This window comes from Parasteatoda tepidariorum, chromosome 3, assembly GCF_043381705.1.
Source record: "Parasteatoda tepidariorum isolate YZ-2023 chromosome 3, CAS_Ptep_4.0, whole genome shotgun sequence".
NCBI lineage: Eukaryota > Metazoa > Arthropoda > Arachnida > Araneae > Theridiidae > Parasteatoda > Parasteatoda tepidariorum.
This window is the reverse complement of record NC_092206.1, coordinates 96,030,360-96,053,762: the sequence shown is the minus strand read 5'-3', so window position 1 is coordinate 96,053,762 and position 23,403 is coordinate 96,030,360. Positions and strand designations below refer to the sequence as shown.

The 23,403-nt window shown below is 27.8% G+C and overlaps 1 protein-coding gene across 3 annotated transcripts in view; it reads right to left on the bottom strand.

The window, feature by feature from the left end:
* The window catches only part of LOC107449324 (leucine-rich repeat and immunoglobulin-like domain-containing nogo receptor-interacting protein 2), a 231,102-nt gene that overhangs the window by 149,042 nt on the left and 58,657 nt on the right, over positions 1 to 23,403 (bottom strand). For 2 of the 3 annotated variants that reach the window (XM_043048402.2, XM_071179029.1), the window contains exon 2: positions 13,825 to 13,881. The exons of the other annotated variant lie outside the window; for it this stretch is intronic. The gene's annotated coding sequence lies outside the window, so the exon portion shown is untranslated. The remainder of the gene's footprint in view (positions 1 to 13,824; positions 13,882 to 23,403) is intronic. 3 annotated transcript variants of the gene reach the window in all.

The following is a 23,403-nucleotide window of genomic DNA, read 5'->3' as shown; positions in this document are numbered from 1 at the left end:
CACAATTTCATGACCAATGATTTTGTAGCAATGTCGTCAGCAGTCATTCTAATTTCCCAGACAATCTGGTATCTCTCGATCATGTTGTCTTCAAGCAACGAGGGGTGATCAAGCCCCCATCCCTCCCAATAAAAAAAGAATATTATACAATTTCAAAATATATTTTCCTAAATAAATTTGTACTAATATTAAGCAAAATGGAGAAAATGCAACAAAGGATAATTATGAATTTATGCTAAGAATGAGTGAAAGAAAGAAAGAAAGAAGCCATTGAATTGAAAATAATAATAAAAAACATTGTATGAAGTTGTATCAATCTATTGGACTCAGGTGGCCATGTTTCTATTATGTTCGTTTATTTTTTAATGAAAGATAATGCCAGATATTGATAGAAAAATTGGTCCTATTTAAGTCTCACCACATTACGGTTACACACCCGAAAATCTAACCCAAGGGAACTCTATCAATCTCCTTAATGGTTGATCATCGAGAAAGTATTTTGTATTGATCGATTGATATGACTTTAGAAATTGATGAGGTGCTTTTGCGCCTTTTATGTGCTTCGTTTTCTTCCGTTTTTGTAGAGATGATTGAATAGAATAAGTAAAAGACAACGTTGTTCATTAAAGGTCTTTGGAGAGAATTATTTTTTGAGGAAATGAAAAATGCATTTGAAGAAGGTATTGTATCTACAAGTCAAAATTCCCATGAAATAGTGACGGTAAATTAGTTCATGCACTTTAACATAGGAAGTAGAAGTATAAACACACACACACACATATATATATATATATAGCATAGCACAATAAAAACAAAGAGAAAAACGAAAATAATTAATAAGTTTTATTAACTGCGCATAAGCTACAAGTATATAGAACTCATAAAATAAGCTAAAAAATTGAGAAAATATGGAAAAAAATAAAAAATAATGACAAGAGAAGAAAATTATTTACAATAATTTTTTAAAAGTATTTAAAAAACATAATTTTTAATACCTTAAAAAAAATAAAAAAATATTTATTAAAATTTGGAAAACAAAACTAATAAAAGATAAAATCTCTCACACGATTATAGATCAGCTCACACGATTATATCCGCAGAAGGAGTGCTTTCTAATATTGTATTAATATAGCCAAAGCAAAATATACAATACAACAGTGTGAGGAGCATTTAAAAAAAATTTAAACGAAATTGGAGCACATTAAGTAAAAAATATGTACGGAAAAGCAAACAAATATATCAAGCAAAAAACTGAAAATAAAATGTAAAGAAATTAGAGAACAGTACACGAGAGGAAATCTACATAGTGAGGAGCGAATTAAATGAACTTACGCGCACCGGAATCTTTCAAGAATGATTTATAATATTTTCGTAATAAGATTGCCAGATTACAATATATGAATACAGAAGCATAAATAAAGTAATATCTTATGGCNAGTCACTTTACTACACGGGGAGTCTTCGGCCGGCGGGGTTTGAACCCACGAACTCTCGGACATGGGCCCCGCGCCCTACCGATCAGGCTACCCCGGCCTTGTGTTTTTTTTAAATTGGACCTAATAGTTCAATGCTAATAATTCTTAATTTTTCTGATTTAGGCCTTAAATATAAGGGTGGGTGTAGATGCCATTAGTGTGTTGTAGGTCAATGAACGACATTTTTTTTAAAAAAATTAATAATATTTGCATACAAGTATTTTTATTAATATGCAATCGAAAAAGATGTATTGTCTAGGCTAACATGCCCGACAGGGCATGTAAAATTTTTTAGCTTTCCTTGAGCCTGGTATAAAGATAGTATTTTATTGCAATAATTTTTTGCCCCTAAGCATACAGCATATATACTGCATACAATGAAGAAAGAAATAATTAGCATATTTAGATTACTAAAAAAATATTTTTTTCCACTTACAAAAGTATAAAAATTAGAGAGAAATAATAAAATTTTTTCTTCATTTCGGATTTTATAGATATTCATATTTACAATAAAAGAATTACCCAATTAATAAAAACAGCAAAAAACGTAGCGTTTTTTTTGCATTATTCTCTTAATAAAAGGCGCGATAAAAAGAATCTATCAACGTCTTTAGAAAAACAGCGAAAGGGAAACAAGTTGAAGAGAAACAAATCGAGGTATCTGATTGGGCGAGTCTTTCAGCCCGGCTTAGCGCTTCGGCCCTTAATTAAGACTAAGTTTCGATTTCGTTGTTATTGCAGGTCTTAAGAGAAAATACTTTCTTCTTTTTTTCTCACAAATATTCAGTTTCACCTTTTATTTTTCTTCTTATTGCCCCTCAATAGAATTTGTGTTCTTCTATACGAGTATTTATTTCGAAAAGAATGATACCCGATACCGCAAAGCGTGCAACGTAAATGTATCTTTTTTTAAAACAAATATTAACATATGTTTTTTTTTTAATTTACTGAAATGCCTCCTTTTGGATATTCCTTTCAACTTATAAATAAAAAATACTTACAAAAAATATTACAGTGTATAATAAAAATATTACAGAACGATACTCAGATATGCAGTTTAATGCACTTATATTACAATTATGTAATTATCTAACACATTGTGTTACTTACAGTAAAGAGAATTCCAGTCAGTGAGTGTTCAAATCTGCGGTACGTGCAAGAACCTTTAGTTGGCTGTATCGCGTTTAAGACTTGGCATGTGTTAAAACTACAAGGTTTAAACTAATATAACTTGGTTGAAACTAGAATCTGAAAACTTGATATCTTTGAACTTGGTAGGAAGTAGAACCATTTGCACATAAAGGAAACGTTAAATGATGGAGTAAAATCCCATATCTTGAAAATAAGAGACTGTATTTCATTTTATAATCGTGATTGAAGAGCCGACCCGATTTTGGATTTACAACTACTAATGTTCAACTCCGTAACCCAGTAATTTTGAATCCAGTCCAGAAGACCGTGAAACTTCTGGATCAAGTATTGGGGGAAATTTGCTTTCCTGGAGGACTTCTTTTGATGGAACTAATTCGCATTTGCGTTATATGGAAAAGAAAACCATGAAAACCTCCCACGGTTAGCCTGACTCCAACCCGTGATCCATCTGCAACTGACTTAAAAGAGTTAACCCGTGATCCGTCAGCACTGTGATCCATGTGAGCCGGATGCGGTGGAATTCGTATCGACTCGTCATCACTGGGATTCGAACCTGGCTCACCTCATTGGACGACGAATGCTCTATCCCCTGAGCAACCACGACTCAAGAAACGGTATTTGTAAGAAACTTGCCAACTATCAAATATGGTAAAATCGGGTATTCACAGCTTTAATCCATATCAAAGCAAAAAAATAAAAAATTAAAAAAATTAAAACACTACGAAGGTGATAGATCTATTTGTTGTATACTACGTAGCGTAAGATCCACTAGGTAAAAGAGAATGTACAACGTGTCTCATTTTATTTCATTGACGTCACTTATGATCCAAACATATGGGATGTCTTGAATTGTGAACCATTCATTAAATAAGTCGGAACTGGTGAATAAGGCTGATTTGGTTCTTGATTCTTTTTAGACTAAATGGTAATAAATGGGCTGACGCGTTGAGGAAGATGGTTGCTGGTGTCTTACCATGTAGTAATGTCCGTTTTGTGCGAGAAAGCGTCTAAACAAGATCAATTTCTCTTCTCCACATCATGAGGAACTGGGAGCCAGAACTGCTTCCTAAAGGTTATAATTGCTTAGAGAAAAATAAAATACCTGACTAGCTTCGCCGTGAGTCAGAAACGATGCTTAGATTCTTCATTCACCAACAAGGGTTGGTTCGTTTACAATTTGACTACTGAAAGTGTCATTGATTGATTATTCGAGTAGTATATGACCCATCTTTCAATATAGAATAAGCAGTATCTATTTTCAGCTGATCAGCTGATCCTTCGAAAAACGTAGGAAAGGAAATTGATCAGAAGAATTTGAAGGAAAAGTTTCAGAATGAGAAAAAATGTGCATTGAAACAACTCTGAACTGAGATTAATGTCTGTATACTATTTCAAAAAAATTTGGAAAAAAGGATAGTTCATACACATCTATTAAATTTTTGCAGACTATTATTATTTCGACAGCTGTGTACTGTCTACTGTGATCGTACAGTATACTGTGCATCATACTGTTTTAAGTGTGAATAACTGTGTAAGTTTTCGGTAGCTTTTTTGGAATTATTCCTCAGTAGTAGCAAAGCTTCCTAGGTGGGTTATACTAGATGTAGTGAATACTTGTTTTTAGAGGATTTGGAGTGGCCGGTAAGTCATGCGGAGGGAAACTGTTGGAGTTGTATTGGGTATCAGCATAAGCGATCATGATCATTTTTTTTTTCAGGGACACATTTTTTTATCAAATAGTTTTTACTTTAAGTTGCATATTTGATTAGTGGATTTGTAGTCTTTGAAATATTTAAACTTTTACCGCTCATCTAAATAGAATTTTCTTCATTTTCCTCAGAAAATTTATAGATTAGAATATTGAAGAATAGAATATTAGAATAATAATTTATTTTAAATTTTTTTTATCTTGGATGAAAATACATCAAAAACTCTTTATTTCTTTTTCGAGTTATAATATACTAATATATTAGTTTATCATACTATTAACTTTAAAGATGGAACTTAGCGACGCCCCTTTTGAATTGAAATTATTTTACACATAAAATAAGCGTATTTATTTACAATTCACTCTTATAAATTTTAATGAGCTGAAGTATTATATGTTGTTCGCAATTTTTGTTTATTAATGAAAGTTTAAATCACTTTGAATATTCGATTTCTTTTAAATGTACTTAAAAATCACCACTTTTTTCATTAGTACTTCTACTTTTCATTCGTTTGCTTATCTAAACCACTACTTTTTACTCCTTACTTTTGCTTTAAGTGCTTGTACTTTTACTCGTTTTGCAAACTATTTTACAGAGATTATAATGTGCGCAAAATTAGCCATTATAATTTGCAAAACTTATAAAATATTGAAGCTTATAAATTTAGAAGAGAAAAACCTTAAAATCAGGAAATAGTTTTCATTCGAAATATTATTAAATTTAAAAAATTACTTTATTTCCAAAAAGACAAAAGCCTGAATTTTAGTTAAAAGTTTGATAATACAGTTTGTCCATTAATTATTTGTTTAATTGCATAATTAGCCGTATGTGGTAAATTGCATCATTATATAAGAATCGACTTACCAAAATTAGCGTATCGTTCTAATTAACGGAAACAGTTATTGATTTCAGGATTAAAATGAAGCAAAGTTAATCGCTCCCTTCTACTCCAGAAATAGTCGAACAGAGTAATTATCTTCCCATAGCCTATATTTCTAACCTAATTTCTGGAAATAGAAAAACATTTCTTTTTTTGCCTGAAGTACACTCAATTAAATTACTGGAAAATTTATCATCCATTTATAACATATCAGTTTCAGTACTTGTTAGTAATAATGAACTAAAATGTTCAATCAAAATAATTTAATGAGGTCATGTTTTGAGAAAAGTTTTGAAAATTACATTTAATGTATAGAATACAGATAATTTTTTTAACTTCTTTTTAATTTATTAAAATACAGGTAATACTTTTATGTGCTTCATTATTCTTCTTTAAATAGATGTGAGTAAATTTTTCCTTCAAAAATAAATATCTATAAATTTTATAAAATAAATAATATTTATAAATAATCTTAATAACTCGAAACATTGACTGCTTAGAAACGAGAGCCAAATTTCTAAATCTTCGATTTATATAAATTTTTATGCAACGAATTTTTATCTTTAAAAGGTGCATAAATCTCCTATGAAACATTTTAAACAAATTTAAATTTCATAAAAAAAATGAAATTTTTCTTACATTTGATATAACTTATTAAAATTCAGTTTTCAATTAATTTTGAAAAAAAAAATACTCTAGCTTGTTTTCAGCTCTTTTTTATAAGTGCCATTACGAAAAATTAAAACTCTTCGTTGCATAAAAATACTCATATTTTTTTTAATTCCATTTATAGAATTTTTTATATTATTGGTTTTAAATTGTCCTCAAAGCAATTTCAAGAATATGAAAGAGGCTTGTTTAAAATTCATATTGTTAATTTTTTGAGATCTATCGAAATTTTGTTAATAATTTGAGATCTATAGAGGTTTTGAGATCTATAAAGGAAACAATATACGTGAAAACAATTTTAGGATCTAAAACGACTACATTGCAAAAACATTTCGTGTATCAGAACACCATAAAATATGGTGGTAACTATTTTACGCTAAAGTTGTGTTTTATTACACCGAAACCCAAGGATAGTTCCTGTTGCTGTGAAATACCCAGAGCGCACTAGTTGGTGTAAAAGTTAGTTCAGTCAGTTGGAAAAAATTTGGTACAGTTAAAAATCATGCCTTACATGTTACAAGATTTTGATTGTATAAAAATTATTTAGACAAAGGCTTATAATTAGTAAGCAAACAAAAATATTACTCAAAACGATCTTTGAGACAATCGTTCAAATTACTACCTATCAAAAACGTAATTCATTACGTTTGAATACTTTACAGCCTAAGTTTAGTAGAACTATTGATAAAGAAACTCTTTGATACTAAGGTATGCAAATGAATGTATAATTTGTAATTGTTTTCCAATTCCTGAATAATCACTAATTTTCCTTTTAGCAAGAACACATTCATGTTTTTTAAAACTAGATATTTATCATCAGTTCTTTCTCTATATTTTGTACAAACATACTTTTTGAATATTTATTTCTTTAGCTGTTATGTCATAATACAAAATGTACTTTTAAATCAACAGTCTTTTAATTGCACGAAATAAAATTGGTACTTTGAAATTGTTAATTATGTAATACTAAGAATAATTGTTAATTAATTAACATTAATAATCTCATGTTGCTTGTTTCTTTAGTGTAATAATTAATTACTTAATATTACTAATTTTCCAACATTTTGAAACATTATTTCAGTCTTGAATGTAAGAGACGGTATTTGTAAGAAGCTTTTTAAACTATCAAATTTGATGAACTTGGCTACTCGGAGCCAAAATAGCGTCATCCGTAACGAAAAGAACTATAATATTTCCACAATTCCATAAATTCATAAATTGAAGTCAAATTCATAAAAAAATAAAGTCTGAAGTAGTAGTTGGAATAAGCCATTTCAATCACCTACTTCACAGCTTGGCTTAAAATAACCACAAGATTCTGAAGAATATTAAACTTAATACAGTTTAATACAGTTTTTTATAGAATTACTTACAGAATTAATTTTTACAATTTCATATTTTCTGTTATATGATGAAAATGTTTTTTTTTAAAAAAATTAAATATCATTTGACATATATCATTAAATCATTAACACTTGCCGTGTCTATCTTTGCATGATTGCTTACATATCTTAACAAAAGAAAAGTATGCTTGCAAGGTTATAAATCTGATCCCAGCAACGCTAATTAAAACATTCGACAAATTCCTTTTCTGGCAAATGAAACAACTGTTTCAATTTATTTCACAATCCGGAAGAAATCATTTTAAATAACGAGTTGCTTATGATGAATTTATTTTCTTTCCGGATCTATAAATAAAAATACGGATATTCTGCATTCAACGCTCGCATTTTTCTCAGAAATTACCCTCGATCCATATTCTTACGCTCATAAAGCAATTGTATCACATATTTCACTTTAAAAATCCATTCCAATGGAGAACAGTTTTCTTTTTCGAAAATTGAAAATAAGGAACCTCATTTGGTCTATTCACGAAAAATGCTTTTCAATATTCATACTTTTGCGTTAAATTATGCTCCGTTCGAAAATAAACTAAAAATTGCTTCTTCTCCTTTGTTTGATCTAACTCCAGAAAATAACTCATTAATTTTTTTTCCTCCGAGTTCTGTTGTTCCATTTCCCACATTCCTTAATAGAATTATTTGAATTCTTTGAGTCAACAGCGCAATAACTAAATCAAAGTAAATGTATAAAAGTTTAATGTCTTAAGTTATTCCTAACATTCTTTATTATTCAAATACATTTTTAAGATTTAAAACAAATATTCTTCAATCCGTAAATTAATTTGTAACGTTTTATTATGTTAACGCGATGCCTTTTGTTGTATATTTCTCTGTTTTGAATACGTTTTTCTTTTATATTTTTAATTTTAAAGAGTCGTTGTTTCTCATTTGGACATCCATTTACACTAATGTTCTTTTTGAATTGCGTACAAAAGTGTGTAAATTAAGAGAGGAAAATATAATACAGATTTAAATAAATTGTCGAAGTTTAATTACATTAATGTTATTTCTTACCTGTACACTATGAAAATCTAATCTCTAAATCAATGTTATTTTTCAAAATCCGAATGTCAACATTCATTTCTTTTTTGAATAATTGTATTTAAGGTTGATTTTAAAAAATACACCTTATGTAAATATTTACTCACACATTATTAATTTAAAATTTCACTTGTAAAATGCTTGTTCTTAATGTTGCTGAAGAGAAAATGAAATTGAAAATAATTGCGTCGAAAACTTTAATTTTTAAAAAAAGTAACACGCATTATCCAGAGATGTGATGATATCAGAAATTGATATTATCTCTTTATTTAGCTCACTAATTCTGTTAAATGAATATTTTATGTATTTACTATGCATTTTTGTTAGTTTTATTTTTTTTCGATCGAAAAATACAGAAATATTATTTTTACGAAATACGTTTATTATTCAGATTATTATTCAAAATAGTTTATGGTAGTTAACCACTATTGTGTATATTAATCTTAAAACTAACGTATTTCATAAAAATAATTTTTTTGTTTCTTTTCGGTCAAAACAAATGGAAACATTATTATTATGAAACAGGTAAGATGCTTAGATTTTTATACAAAATAATGGTTCATTGCCATAAACCATGAAATGTTTTCAAATTTTGGTAACTACTAACATTTATTTTGCATAATAATCTGAACAGCAAACGTATCTGATAAAAATAACACTTCTGATTTTTTTTCCAGCCAAGACAAATCGGAATATTATTTTTTTTGAAATGAGTTCTTGTTCAAATAATTCTACAAAATAGTGGTTAATTCCTATAAACCATAAAATGTTTGCAAAATAAGAATTCAAGAATAAGTATTGGCCTGCTCGAAACGTTAAAGAAGACAAATAAATCTTTTCTAGTTGACCATAGTCCATAATCCAGTGTCATAGAAAAAGCTCAATACGAAAATAATTGAAGTAAAGCTTGATTTGTTTTAAAAAGTGTTGCTTATGCCCAATATGAATATCTGAAGTCTTCCCTTTCCCCCAGGTGAGCTTACGCCAAGGTTCAAAAAGGGGGAACTTTACTATTTAGACTAGTAAGTTAGATATTCTTATTAATAGCATTTTTACGTTAAAATGAATGAACCAAACTCAAGATGGGACTAATAATTTAGAAGTTATAAAGGGATGAAGCATTGATGAAGCATTTTTAATTAAATCTAACGACGCGTTTGAAATTTCTATCTGGACAAGCTAATAAATTCTTATGAACAAGATAGATATAGTTCGATGGTTATTAAAATTTTAATTCAAAAAAGTGCAGTTTTGTAATTATATACTCGCCTGGACAATACTATCTATAAGATCACGTGTACTTCACGCTAATTTAAATGAATTCAAAACTAAATCGCTGGAACTGATAATTAAGAAATTATAAGAGTTATAAAGGTTTCACGCATCAAAGCACTTTTTTTATTCCAGCGATTAATATAAATTAAATTAGGAAACCAATTTTATTTTTTTAAACTGATATTTAGAATAATTATCTTTAAAATGTACACAGTCTCACGGTGCAGAATTACATCACTAAATTTCTACCGTTTAGTACATCTCTAAGAAAGCAAATTTTATGGAACACATATCTAATTAAAAAAGCATAGATGAGAAATAATTGATATGCTTGTAATAATGACTCAACATCATTGTAAGAATTTGCCAAACCAGTGTAAAAAATATGAAATAAAATTTTACACTTCATTCATTCCTTTTACGAAAAGATTCGAATTACTATACCAAATATCTTGCATTAGGCTTAAAATATCTGACACAGTTATTGCATATAAAATATTCTTAAATGAAATGTTACAATGAATACAAGAAAGGGAAATGTACTTTTTTTAAATACCCGGAAGGTATTCGTTTAATTGAAGTTATTATTAGCTGCGAGCAGGTACATCTTTATTCGAAATGATGTACAAAATTTTAAAAATTCACGTCGTAATAAACATAATCTTTTTTCTTATCTTTTCCGTGCTGTACATTAAAATGTCATCACAAAACTCTTATCTCCAGAAAAATAATTCCAACAAATAAATGCAAAAAATAACATTATTCCGATGATAAGAGTGCAATAGTTTAAAATGCAACTTTTTTTTTCAATTAGATTAAAGTCAACATTTTCTTTTCCTTTTACCCAAGTAAAAAAAAGGTTTGTTTTCCAGAAAAGTAAAATTTGAATATATGGCATTCAAAGAAAAGTAATTAGGTATGTTTCCTTATCCAACTCATACACTTTTAACGTGATTCCAGATGATTTGATTTAATAAATAGTTTCGCAGATACTACAAAAGAATAAATATTCAATACACTATAGCGGAACAAACGCATTTCTTAACAAGCTAGAAAACTAATAAAACGATTTCTATAACCAATCTTCTCGAATATTCTTTAAATTTTTTATGATGAACTGAATAATAATTTAGATAAGGAAACGCATTTTTGTGAAAACAATCGCCTTTTATTCTATTCTGAGAGTTTTGGGGTAAAGCAAAATAAGAATCATTTCGCAATCATGGAATATTATAAGTATTCTATTGTAATAAAATTAAGATTGATTAAAATAAAAGTCTAACAGTCACAAATAATAAATTTTTTAAGAGCCTAAACGCATTTTAGTGTTAAGTGCACCGTCGTCAGAAGAACAAAGTGCCAGGAATGGCAGGAAAGGTTATGTCAGGCATTCAGTGGTGTTGCATATATAGTTAAAAAGTAACAACAGTAAATTGGCAGTAAAAGTTTCAAAATATAAAAACCGAAGATTTCCAAGCATTTCAAAACAATGGTACTAGAGTAAAATGAAAATTGAAAAAAATAACAATGAAAATTTAAATAAATAAAAAAAGTAATGATTTTGAAATATTTGGAAAATATGCCACAAAATGATCATGAAAAATTTAAAAAAAAATGATTTTCAGACATGACACAGCAGCAAATTCGCCAATTTTCGTTAATATTTTAACTTTCACTGTCAATTAAATATTGTTACTCTTTAACTATATGTTTATCACAACTAATATGGTGATTTCGGTCGTATGAAAACATCTCTGTCGTGCCATCCATACTATTTTAAGTAAATGTGTGGATGTACCTAAGTTAGCCACCTAAGTTACTAACTTAGTTAGTTCGTATCTGAGGTCTACCTGATCATCTGATGTAAATATACGCATTTTACCCCGAAACGCATATAGGCTTCAATTAAATGTTGCTATTTGTAATTTTTAAACGTTGTTTTCCCGAAAGGTTTATTTACAAAATCTACCTCCTCTTCGTTGTTTGGTTTTATAACTAGTGTTGAGCTGGTATCCGGCAAATTGATAATTACAGGATTAACGGTTAGTATGTAAACTCTGCAGCTTAAGAAATTATGAACCTGGACAAAAAGAGATCAATAAGCTTGTTTTGTATCAGAATCTTTGAGTGAAAAATGGAGAGCAAAACAACAAAATCTTTCTCGTCTATTCCGACCTTGATGATCCGGCTACAATTGTGATTATTTTACGCTTATTTTACGTGATTCGGAATCACCTCGATTTAAGCGAGAATTCCTATTGTTGCTAGTTCTGTTAGTTCATTAAACATGAGTCCCAACTTCTTAAGATTATCCTTTCATTATAAACTTTTCAATAGATTTATAAAAAAGTCTCTGGCGTTTATCATGCCAGTCATTATTATTAAAATTGTCTTTTGGCTCTCTAGCTGAATTATATAATTTATACACACAATACTGTACAAGATTTTTATACGCCTAATCCTGATCTATGATACCGAAACATGACCTTTTGCATACATATAGGAAGAAGAGTCTAATATTTGTGAAAGAAATATCTTTCGAACCATTTTTCAACTGAATCAAACTGAGCAATTTCTATAGAATTTATAAAGTTAAAACAGATTGAAATTCGCAGGTCAAATTTTCTGTTTAGAGTTAGCTAGCTAAACACATAAGATTTTCAAACTTAATCATTTATATCAGTCTTTGATAGGAATGGTTGGACTTCATTAATTTGACTAAAAGAAATAAATCAAACATTTTGTTTTCAATTTTAAGCTATATTTTATTCGAAATTAATTCGGATTAAAAAAAGAAAGTGCTAATAAAAATGATTGAATTTTGGATGATTTAAAATACAATAGAAATAATTTCCATTATTAACTCAAGTTTAATATTTTCAATTCTAAAAATATAAAAAAAAAAAATTCTCAAAAATTTTAAATTAAATTTAAAAAAAAGAAATGGAAATAATAATAAAGATTTTCTAAATTTAGATTAAAATTATACTGAAAAATTACTACACAGAGAAAATAATTCTGGTAAAATTACCCTACTGTGTGATAATGACATTTCAGGTAATAAAACCATAATTCTGGTAAATAAACCCAAACTTTTGGTAATTTTTGGTAACTCCATCCATTTGGTAATTTTTCCACTCATATAGAAAAGATTTACTGAAGATGCTGGCTTTCATAATTATTTTTCTTATTGATATTTGTAAAAAACACGAAACTGAAAAGTAAATTTTACAGAATAAATGGTTTATATGCAATGCTCTAAGATAGAATAACAAAATTAGCAAATTTTATCACATTTTCCAAAGTTTATCACACATTAAAAAACAATATTTTATTAATTTGTCAAGATTCATTACCAAAGCTCTTCGGTAAACACTACCGAAACTTCGGTAAAAGCTACCGTTTTTACATAGAGCCAGAAATTCATTAAGTTTTACCATATTGTTGGTAACATTATACTCTGCAGTAGTTATGTATTAAATTTTTTGTCGAAATTGTTTACTCACAGAAAATCTTAACCAATCTTTTATCTGTGACTATGGGGTTTTTTCTTGATGCTCACCAGAGGGTTTTGTAGTTATTTAGCTCAATTTCAATAATGAATTAAATTTATCTAAAATTATCTGTGTGGTGTTTTTGTGTTCTGCTAAAATTGCTAATTTTAATAACTATACTGACTGCTAGCTGTTCTGCTGATTTTGATAGCTATATTGACAATGGTTAGTTTTTTACTCAGTATTCCTCTATTGCTAGTATTGCTAAGACGTCGATAGAGCTTGTCTTATTTTAGCTACACGATTGGTTTTATATGGGTTATTGCGGGTGTTTATTTGGTATTCTCTGTGAAAATTCAATTGCTTCTTTGATATATAAGTGAAGTAAGAGCCCACAACACAACAATACAACATAACAAAAAAGCACAAGTAAATATATTCACTTGAAAAAATATTCCCTGGCTTTGTCGTATTTTGTCTCTTCTGAACGTAATTCATTTTCGAATAAATGTTTGTATACATTTCCTTCATAAAATCTTAGAATAAACGACAAAAAAAACGTTACCGAAAATTAAATTAGTTTTGAAATGAAAATGCTACGTTTAACTTAAATTTTTCAACGATAGCAAAAAATGATTATTAAAAATTATTTAATAATGTCCACAGATTTTATAGAAGCATTCATAAAATAAATTCTTAAAAAAGGTGAAATATAAAAATACTTACCTGATATTGTGTATCTGTCTGATGTTCTTTTTTCCAATTATTATTTGGTTAGATAATCTGGAAAATAAACAATATATGCAATTCCCATTTTAAGAAGTTAATTTTAAAAAACTACAGAAATGTTTCATATTTCGTTCACCGACAGTTTTCAGAAAAACTAATTTAACTTTTTCCGTTAAACCAAAATACAATACGAAACGCTGCATATGTCCTTATTCATATGAGTTTTTTTTTATTCGGAAAGTAACCGATTGTTTCAAAAAAACTATTACTTCAGTTTGAAAAATATTAATTCATCAGAGGATTTCATTTCATTTCAAATTCAAAAATTATTCGAAGAAAATACCAATTTCGAAGCTGATTAAAGTACGGTGTCGAATTCTTTGGAAAACTAAAATATTTTTTGGCGGTATTTCGAATATTACTTTTTTTATTGAACTTAAAATTCATATTTACTCAAGAGGAAAGACAAATATTAATCTAAATGGATAGACGGTGGAAAATTTTGCAGTCGCACCCCTTTGAGAAGAATATAAACGTTGTCACAAATAAAAAACAATATTTTATTGAATGATTTCTATTGATGTTTTAATGTTTTAAAGATAATGTTCAACATTTCATTTTCTAATAGTAGATTTTTAAATTTTAATGCGTTTGTTTTATAATTATTAATTAGTATTTGCATGCTAATACAGATATTTGAAATGAATTACAATTAAATTATTGCTTAATTCAAGCAAAACTTGTTAAGCAATATTTTTCTAAACAGTTAGATAAAATATGTTATAATTATATTCAGTAATACAATTTGAGTATTTCATGGAAAATGTTGTTTATGTGATGGAAAAAAAATAATTAAATTTTTCAGATATTTATCCACATTATTAAAATTATACACTGAATAAGGTTGAGTCATTGCATGCATATATATGTTTATAATATTTTTATAATATTTTTAAATATTATTAAAATTATATGTTTTATAATATTTTTAAATTTTTAGAATTAGTTAATTTGAAATCGCAAATTAACTTATAAAATATAAAGTATTTTAAAATTCACACATTGTTGGGGTCATTTTTGTCTTCAACATAAACTAACTTGAAAATTTAAGAAAAAGGAAACATAGGGTCTTAATAAAAATTAAACTTCTCACGAAAACGTAGTGTAAACTTTTGCAATTTATACAAAATGGCGCAGAATATTTTGGTTACTAATTTCCTTAACTTAAAACGTAATCTCTCACTAATAAATGTTCGAAAAAATATAGTTAGAAAACATGGTGATCAATAAGTTCTTATTCACTTTCAGATTTTTATTACAATAATATAACACAAGCCATGCAAGGAATCTTTGCATTAAAGTTACAATCATTAAGTATCTTTGCAATAAATGCTTTGAAATAATACAGCTTTTTACTTTCTGAAGGAGCTTAAGTCTCATTTCCAATCCACCACATGCGGTACGTACGGCTTCCATCGGCTTTTTCCACAATATCACTTGAATTTGCTCAGCTTGGCGATTTTATAGTTATTAAATTGGGAGAGCATATATGACCAAAGAAAATAATCAAGCGAGTTTTAATGAATTTTGAAGATCTGGGGAGTTGGGAGGCCGTTCATTCTTCGATAAAAAGTCAGGTAAATGTTTGCTGCAGCGCTCCTGAACCACACGTGCGGGGAGAGAAGGAGCACCATCTTGTTGGAAGCAGAAATATTCCCCCGCCATACATACTTTGGACTCTTGGGAGTAAATCTTTTTCCAAAACCTCAATTTTATAATATTGGAAATTGATTTTTATTCTTTTTTCAAGGAAAACTAACGGAAGTTTGCCTCTTTTTGAAATAGCCTACCAAAGCAACGCAGGCGATTTTGACACAGCATTTTGATAACGCGGAACATAATGTTGCCTCCCGGGGAAGCTATCCATAGAAATTGACAAAATTCCATCATTTTAGGGGTTGAGTTTCAGCTGTAAATTAAATAGTTTGTCGTCCGGAAAGACAAATTCATCCTCCTATGAAAGAATTGTTTCCACCTTTTGCTTCTTTATCTTAGCAAACTCTGAAAAACTTATATGTATTACAACATATAAGCTTACAATAGCTTAACTAAGACTGCATTTTGTGCAAGGAATTGGGACTACATTAACACTAATATAGATATTTATCGAGCTCCGAAAGTTGTAGGGATACGTTTTGGTCACGGTGTAAGTGTGATATGATTTCATTAATTTTAAAATTCCTTTTTTCGATACAGATTTTAATTCTTCTCTTATTTATTTATTTTTATTGAGTCTTACATGCTATATTCATCAGGTAAATGTTTTTTTCAAGTGCAGATGGTTATTTTTCAAATTCAGGTAATTTTTCATTTCATTACGATTAGTATATTGACAGTATATTCGGACATAAACTACAATAATTATATGTGCTGTTAACAAAATGTTGTTTGTTTGTGTAAAACTTATTGCTTTAAACAATGAACAATGATTAATAGGAAGGCATTACGGGGGTCGGTAAACGGAGACTATCAGTATGTTAAAAAAAAGAAAAAATGTTAGGAGATAAATTGAAGTAATGTGCCCTTAAATTGAAGTAAAAAAGACTGAATAACGATCAAAACTATATATATTACATTCAAATTAATATTTTTTTTTGAAAGGGGATAGAAAAAAAATGATATGCGCATTAATATTTTTAAAAAAAACATTTGTTATTATGATCATTTTAAAAAAAAAAAAAAAAAAAAAAAAACATACATTCAATTGTAATTGCTTGCATTTCCAAAAGTTAAAAATCAACAATACTTTTGAAAAGTTTGTAGAAGTTCAAGTGAATTTAAAATATACTTTAATTGAAAGCAGACATTGGAACTACTATAATTTATTTGCTTTGTTTGTTCTTAGAGATTTCTTTATTCTTTGTTGTTCTACAGTTCTTATGTAATAGATTTTTGACTTGATTGCTTTTCTAAATATTTTGCATTCTTTCGCTTTTGTGTTGTACAATATACGTATTTCATAATAAATGGAAACTTAAATTCGAAAAGACATAGACATAAATTTTAAACAAATGTTATTCATGGATGAAGGAGAATAGTATATTCAATAATTTAAGAAGCTTGCTTTAAATAAAAAGTTTATCGAAAATAATTAAATTTGGAATTTTTAATTTATGCTTTAAGTTTATAAATTTTATTTTTAACATAAATTTTTGAATGCTTACATATACTTGTATCACAAATATAGACATTTAAAAATGGGAAAAAACTGTTCCTTCATTGGATTGAAATATAAAAAATATTGGGAAAAGATAGATCAGTTTTCTTTCAAGGTTTACACAAAGGATATAAGTTAATTATTCATAAAAGATGCATGCTTATGCCACGATAACACTGTTTAGACATTGTTGGTTTTTAGTCATTCATGACTTTTTTTAATTTAAATGATTCAAGTAGACTTATCGCTTTTTTTAAATAAAAAGAATAATTGGAATATACTTATTATAATCCAAAAATAATTTGAATTTATCTATTCTTTTAGGAAACAAAAATTTGAATCGGAGTACTGTTTAAAAAAATAATTTAAGTCTGTTTATTTTTTTTAAAAAGGAAGTAGGAATTAAGATTTCATTATTGTTTTAAAAAAGAAGAATATGAATCCATTCTTAAAAAAAAATTCAAATCTTTATTATTGTTTAGCAAGTACAATGTCTCTAATCTTTGTATTATTTAAAAAATACAATAGTTCGAATCTAAAGAAACCAATAATTCAAATCTATGTACTTAAAAACAATGTAATTCAATTCTATTTATTCCTTAAGCAGTAATTCAAAGCAATTTCAATTTTTTCAAAAAACAATAATTTATGCTTACTTATTCTTTCAAAAATTAAACAATTCATATTTAGTTAATAATTAAAAAAATATAATTCAAATGTACTTATTGTTATGAAAAAAGAAATATTAAAATCTACTAATTGTTTAAAAAATAATTCAAATTTGCTTACTGTTACTTTTTAAAAAAAGCTATAAAAATTAATTTTAATAATATTTTGATCTTCACTTTTTGCAGCAAGATCAATCAACTTGGCTTTATTGATTTTGGCTTAAAACATGATTCGTATAAGAAATACATTATACTAGGAAATAGTTATAATTTTCTTAAATGTATTTATAAGAAATACATTTAAGAAATATATAACTATTTCCTAGTGAATTTCTAATTGCAAATATAGAAAAATATTGCTTCCAAATTATAATTTTATCATTTATTTTACCCGAATGTTATTTATTTATCAGTCTGTCTAATGGAATTCCCCGAGGAAATAAAACATAATTGGCAACAGAAATTGTGTAGCTTCAAAAGGATTATCTTCTATCAGGTCAAACAGATTTAGGGAAATATTTGAACAAGAGTTAATGCAGAGTCATTTTATCAGCTTAAGAGAAAGAATAAAAATTTGGACTACTTTTTCCCATCTCAACTTATTAACAAAGAAGCAAGAGAGATCAAATAAAGAATATACCTATGTGTATGTTAGAGGAAAACAATGAAGACATTAATAAATTAAATTGTTTATACGTTTGTAAGAGTGCGTCAATAATCGAGATAACTATTCAAACTAAAGAGGTGAATGCATCTTATTGAATTGCTAAGATGTCTCCAGCGAAAATGAGGAACCACTAGCCAACAGATGGTACTGTCAACACCTGTGTAGAAGGAGGAAAACGGGAAAATCTCATACAAATGGATTGTTTTTTTTTTCGGGAATTGCTTAAAGAATATGGTTGCAATTGTTGAGGAATGATCTTTATTTTTTGGTTCATATATCTTTTCTCATTTTTAATTAAATGATTAGTCCTTATATATTGATTAAGAAGTAAGCTATCCCATTTGATTTCAATTTAAAAAATGGGAAAAAATAGTAAAAAATCACAAATGGTAAAGTTTTTATTAAAACCTAAACTCATTTTGTTTTCATATTGGTACACCTTCATCAAAAAGATCGACGACAGGGATGGTTTTACGTACCATCTTTTAAAGAATGTTTAAAAAAAATCGATGTTTTCGAAATATTTGAATAATGTGGTATAGTAGTAAGATCATAAACAGTAGAGAGATGAAACTCAAACAAAAATTCACGTCAAAGCACGAAATACGTTTATGTTTAGTATGATTCAAGGAGAAATCGAACCTATGGCCTTTTATTCAACAATATTTTGCGATAGATAAGAGAAGGAGTTCTTGATTTTTACTTTTTTTTAAATAAAATTTTTATAATTTGTGACTTTTAAACGTTGTTTAGTTAAATTTAATATTAACACAAATAATTACTCTCATAATTTCATCTTATTTGAAAAGTGATAAGAAAAAGAATTTTTTGATACTTTAAAAGCGATTACGCTTTGAATTTCCTCAAGGGAAACACTGTACTGCAAAAATAATTTCTGAACATTTACAATCATTATGTCTGTAATTCTCAAAAAATGACTTTTATCACCAGTACTGGCGATGCAAATATTCACAAATCGTTATGTGCCGTAAAGAGTTGACTCCGATAGTTGACAGCTGACTAAATTTTGATTTTACAACTACAAGTGTTTAACTCCGTAGTCATGTATCTTTGAACCTAATACAGAAGACTAGAGAACTCCTAGATCAAGTATTGGGAGACATATTATGTCTCGTGACAGACAGAGCGGAAGTTCGTGCACCAGGGTTGACGTCACGATAATTTATCTACTCTCTTCAACCCATGAAGAATTTGCAGTGTCCTGCACACCCCAGTTTGTGACCATGAGCTATTAGAATACGATACACCCATTCACGCATAGATGGCAGCACCATAAAGGTGTTAAGCTATATTCAGACTTCTGTTAATTTTTTTTAAGATTTTGAAACCATGCAGGTTATAAAGGGTAAAAAAACTGTTTAGATTTGTATTTAGGATTTTTAACCATACTAGTCGAAAACGGTTTCAAAATCCTAAAGGCTAAAAATGAATGGTAAAGTGAAAAATGGTTAATAGGATGGACAGACCACTGCAGGTAATTTTACCATAATTTTAGAATGAAAATTCAAACTTCGTGATTTAGTCTCCTATATAATTTACTTTAGAAGGTGAATAGCACAGTAGATACTATTTTTATTGTAATATTTACCTCAAACGTTTTCAGGACAGAAAATAAGCTAAATATGAAAGGCATTGGAATTCTGTTGGTGACAAGTAAAATAAATAAAGCGCATGAGAGATAAATCTTCAAAAGCCAGATTATGTTATATGATCCTGCATTGTTTCTTGGATGGCATAAAAATTGGCAGTATTATGCAAAAATAGAAAAAAAAATGATGCACAGATACTTGAGTTGGTTTGATCAACAATTTTTGATATTTTTCAATAATTGTAATGCGGTAAGTGTGAAGTTGTTGCATCACGCTTGCGTCAAAACTTCTACAGCATAACTGTACTAATTTGAATTTATAGGTTTTCGTCTGAAATGGAAACTTTCTCGTTCAAAGTAATTTAGTTTTCTCAGTTTTTATTTATTTACACCTCGTTAACAAATTCTTAATTGATGGATCGATTTTTTTATATCGATTTTACTTTGCTTAACTGCAACCTACAGAAAGTTACCTGACTCCGACGGATCTGCTTCGCGTCATTTGATGAACATTTGGTTCGAATGGTGATGACTCTGTTTTGAGCACTTCCTTTTTTTTCTTCTTTTTAATTTGAAGGCCTCCGTCTACCCTCCATGTGTTTGAAATTTCAATATAAGTTCAAGGCGAAGTGTAGTCGTACTTATGTAAGATTTGCATAATCATCTGCGTTTTTATCATAAGCAGAGAAATTAATTCGATTTGAGACATAATTAAAATCCCGTTCGGGGTAGCTTGGTTGATAGGGCTTTGGCCCTCATTCAAAGGAGTCATGAGTTCGATCCCCACGGATGGAACTCTCCCCGTGTTGAGAATGGGGCCCGTTATCGGGCCCCATTCATATTTAATTTACTTATAGCCATATAACATAAACAAAACATACTTCGGAGCGATACAATATATAAAATATTTTCTGAGTATATTTTTTCTAACGGGTTCATTACAATTGCATTTACGTTCTCATTTAAAATATTAAAATTAAGATATATTCTATCTTTTTATTTTCTATAGCTAAAAATATACTATAATTTGAGTTTTTTTTTAATTATTTCTAAATATTTAAGTATTATAAGTTTATTTATCTATCAACAATGAATTTTACTATTTTTTATAATGCATGAATATATCAATCAATAAGTTAAATTTGTTTCGATTATATTTGTCATTACTAACGAAGTAATCTCTTCATAATCCAATTGTAAATGCCGGAAAAATGAAACATTAAAGAAAACGCTTTCATAAAAGTTTTGCACGTGTCGTCATATTTCTTTTTACATAGTTTTTTTTAACATTTTAATCATTTATACTATCATTGCCTTTTACTTCGCAAATTGCAACATTTTTAAAGTCTTCGTTAGTTTTTTACAACAAGATGTAAAACAATTCAGCATGTTAGTATCATTATAACATTATAATACTGAAAAAAAAATTCGATATAAAATTCCAAAACTTTTCGCTAAGTTACCTTATAACAATTAAATTATCCGGTGTGTCATTCGCCAATCTAGCAAAATTTATAAAAAATTGCTTTTTAAGGTTCTAAAATCATATATAAAATAATTTATTTTTATATTTCGAAGTAATTATCAAATTATAAATGATCAAAAATTACTATTTTTACCTTGAATGCTTGGCCAAGTTCAATTCATGCCGCACACGAAGAGCATATTGGGCCATAAAACATTATTTTGACTTAAGGCTTTCGTCTTTTAATAAAAATTTTTGCCTTTTAAATAACTAAATTTGAAATATTTTATTATACAATTGTATTGTAAAATTGAATAAATAAATAAATTGTATTATAAAATTGAATGAATAAATAAATTGTATTATAAAATTGAATAAATATATAAAATTGAACAAATATATAAATTGTATCATAAAATTGAATAAATAAATGAATAATTGCATGATAAAACTGAATTAAAATTATATTGTTTTAAGTAATAGATAAAAAATTGTACATTTTTCGAGAGTTTTTTTTCTATTATAACAGTTTATTACCTGAATTAAAATTCTACTCGGAATTGTTTGAAATTATTTTTCTATTTAACTGTTTTGAAAGTATTTTACCCAACTGTATTAATCATCACGCATATGGCTAAATTTCAATGAAGAGATTTTAATTGTTTTATCCCAAACTTACATTTTCAAACATTTATGTACCTGAAACAAATGCTACACTGACAAAACATTTCATATAAAATATTTTATAACCAAAATATATATAAATATATATTATTTCGAAAATAAGAAAACTCGCTTGTTACTATTAAGTTCGTTTTCTTTTAAGTAATCCATACAAAAAATTTAATTTTTAATAATTTTAGGCTAATTTAATCAAAAAGCTAAATAATTTACTTCAAAATCTTATACTAATTTAAGTTTAAAAAAGAAATAATATCACCACATCATAGTTCGTCTTTTATTTTTAAATATCGTGTACTCTTAACAAACATTCATAACCATTTTCATGTCATTAAGACATATTGCTAATTGTTCCAGATATTTGTGATACAGCTGCTTCCTTTTTTATCTTTAAAATGAAGAATTGCTGGAACAAAAGGTCTCTGTTTTGCAGCAGATGAAACGTTAATTTGTTGTTAAGGGGGATATAAATAGGTTTTTCTTTGATCGAGAAGATAATTATATTTATTTCATTTTTGTCCTTTGACATTTTAACGATTGCATTGTTACTCGCTTTAAGCATTCGAGTATTTGAAAGAATCACTTATTATATTATATTATTTATTAGATATTGAAATTAAATATTTTTTGCGAGACAGTTTTCAATTTTGCAGGAATTATAATATTTTATTCATAAAATTTTTTAAAAACATTTTTTAAATATATTCATAAGCATTATTTTGGTAATCATTATCAACCAAATGTTTTTTTGTCGTAATGTCAGGCTGAAATTAATGATAATTTCGATTTCAAATCAATCAAAATTTCTGTTAAACAGTGGTTTCTAACCTCCCCCCCCCAGGCCTGCTGGTGATCAAATAGTACCGGGCTGCCTAAGGAACATTAATTTTTCTTATTATATTATTTTTTTAATTAGTAGCTAATGTGTTACTGATTTATTCAATATGTTACTGAGAGGTTTACCGGTAAGTGAGAGACGTTAATTATAGGAGTACCAATAACGCGCATTTATTTGTATTTCGATTTAAAAAAATATCTATCTATCTATATATATATATATAATAAAAAAAATAAATACAAGAAAACACTAAGAAAATTAAGAAAACAATAAACAATTTTTACGTAGTTATTTAATAAAAATTTTTTTGAGTGCTCCTCACACTATTGTATTAATATATTTTGCTTTGGCTTTATTGATACAATATCAGAAAGCACTCTGTTTTGCGGATATAATCGTGTGGGCTGAAGAAAAGATTATATCTTTTTTTT